The following is a 2,915-nucleotide window of genomic DNA, read 5'->3' as shown; positions in this document are numbered from 1 at the left end:
TAATGTATTCAGAACATGTGGATCTGTGGAGTCTGTAGTTGAAGACGAGGGAAAACACAGGGAATTGTGGGAAAATGAAACGCATGGACCAAGGTTGATGAATAAGTGAATGTGATCATTTTGACGTAATGTTTTTACCCCGAGAGGCGTATGACGATTACTGCACGGTGGTTGTCTGCAGGGAAAAAAGGGCTCAGGTGGAGGCATCTTCAAATTTTCCATCAAGCTCCAACTTAAGATTTTCCTTAAAATAAAAACTGTTGCACAAAACAAAAAACAAGTCTTCTCTTAAGGTTTCCTAAATTTCTCTTAAGTATTTAATTGCAACGTGGTTTTGTTAGGTCCAATGACCTGACCTTGACCCACAATCTGTAATCCAGTTCTTCTTTCATCTTTAAGTCCCAATTGACGAAATTTGCCTTCAAGGCGTGTTTGAGATATCACGTTCATGAGAATGAGACACGAAAACAAAACAAAAAAACACATTTTCTACAGTGTTTTCCTAATTATAGAAACAAAGTTATAAAGTTAATAAAGTTCATTTTTGAGACAGAATTCGATAGTATTGAATCCATCATGGACTTTTTGTTCAAATTATGTGCTGATATTTGCAACACAGACAAAGAGCTTCTGTTGCAATTTTGCAACCGCTCTCTCTCACACAAATCCACCAAAAAGCAAAAAATGAAAAACCTGTTATTTTGATGATCAGGACTGCTTCAAAAAGACTTTAAAAAGGAGAAGGAAAATGACATCCTAACATTCAATGCTTGAGTTTCAGAGGGTTAAGGTTTCTCTTATCTAGACTTATATTTAAGGAATCACTTAAAGTCCGTTAAGATCTTAGTAACAAAATAAGGAAAAAAACTTAAGGTTCCTCTGATGATCTTAACCTCAAATCGTCTGAGTTAACTGGTGATAATGAAGAAGGATATTTCTCGATCAGAAGAACCTGCATGGAGCTTCAACGATGAGGAACTTGGATTTTGCGTCCTAATCTTTGATTCGGCCGTCCCAGTTTTCTGACTTTGTCGCGACCTATCTAGACTTTCTTCACACAAAGTTTCCTTACGTTACGGAAACCTTTCCTTTTTAACGGCGTAAATAGACGGTTTACGTGCTTTGTTGTTGCTGGCTTCGATAAGCAGAAAAACCCCTTAAATACTTACTTAATTTTACTATTTAAGGAAACCTTAAAGGAGATTTACAGTATCTTTTGTGCAAATTTTTTATTTTAAGCGAAATCTTAAATCAGAACTAAAAAAATCATTAACTTTAAGGTGTTTTGTGCTACTGGCCCTGAGCTTAAAACGAGCAGTGAGGACTATGTAATTTGGTGATGTTCACAAGAAAGCAGTTACTGGCCCCTTCATCCCGCCCACTCCTTGAGGAGTGTTTCCTGAAATCTGCTATATTTTTTAATTGTGATTACTCAAAAACAGTACAGCCAATCAGAAGAGAGGTCAGAGGCTCCTAATGATATGATTCATTAATTAACATGAGCTGGACTGGATCAGTGTCAGGGTCAGGACTCAGACTGGATGAATGATCAAGATAAAAAATTTATTCATTTATTTTAAGCAGCTAATATTTTGTTTCAAACAGTTAATTTTCAATCTGCCCAGCTTTTTTTAAATGATGTGTGTATATTACATACTGTATATGTTTACTTGAAGCGCACCTGTGTTATTAGGTACAAGGAAGACACAAGATCAACTGATCCAATACAACAGGTCAGGTATAAATCCACCTGTACAAAGATGATCCTGTTCAGATCTGACATCTTATTATTAATAATAATGAATAATGATGAATTCATATATTATTTCTTTATATGTTGGATCAGTGTTTCAGGTCTAGACTCAGTCCTGGACTCTGCTCAGACGCCTGGCTTTTCACTCAGGGTTCGGTTGTGACTTTTCCTGGAACCTGAAGTCTCTGGGCCTCAAATCCATCTCAACCGTGACTGAAGTCCCCGTGGCCCTCCCTCCCCTTCTCTGTGACCTGACGTGGAAGTGAGGGATCAAAGGTTTCCAGTTAGAGAGGAAGTCTTATCTGGGCATCGCCTCTGGTGCCACTGACTTCCTCCCACAGAGATATGACAGTCTGGAGGCGCCCGTCACACACTGTCACATCAGCGGGCCAGAAAATTACCCAAATACTGCAATTCAACTGCAGGGGGGGGGGGTGGGGGGTCACCTTTCTTTAGGTCCTTTGGATAAAAGCCTCAAATAAAAAAAAAAAAACACAAGTCTGTGGAGGAACATTTGTCTCCATCCTCTGCAGAGTCATGGTCTGATCCAGCTGACTGTAGAATATTTTTCAGCGGTTTATCGTCCGTGAAAGGCATCACTTTCCTTTGGCACTACATTTGTCAACGCTGAACTACCATATTCTACGCACAAGTTCACTACGGAGCACACTGTATTACACAGCTTTCTGATTGACTCAGCTGACCCAAGTGGCAACCTTCAAGGCTGAAAAACACGCAAGTACCAAAACTGCACCTTACCGAATGACCACTAGAGTCTGGCACCAACAGTGAGTCAATCCCCATAGATCCCATGTTAAGATGTCCAACTTTACAGCAAAAAATGTTTACAGCTGGATCAAAAACTGGTCTCTACAGGTACTTTCCTCCTTCATGACAACGGTTAGGGGGTGTGAATTTTTGTTCAACCTTTACTCGTTTAAATTTTATCAGGGTTTAAAGTTCATAAGTGCGGGTGTGCTAACTGGTAGAATGCTGATCAGAATATTACCAATTACTGTATATATGACTACCTCACACAACTATCCTTTAAACATGCAGACGAGGTGAAAGTGTTAAATCAGGTCATTTTAACACGAGGAAGTCAAAGTCCAGGTCAGTCAGAAGCTTTTAGATGATGTCTTGGTTGAGGCTGTTGTCACGG

This window comes from Seriola dumerili, unplaced genomic scaffold (assembly GCF_002260705.1).
Source record: "Seriola dumerili isolate Sdu_G_001 unplaced genomic scaffold, Sdu_1.0 BDQW01000807.1, whole genome shotgun sequence".
Lineage (NCBI taxonomy): Eukaryota > Metazoa > Chordata > Actinopteri > Carangiformes > Carangidae > Seriola > Seriola dumerili.
This window is presented reverse-complemented; position numbering follows the sequence as displayed.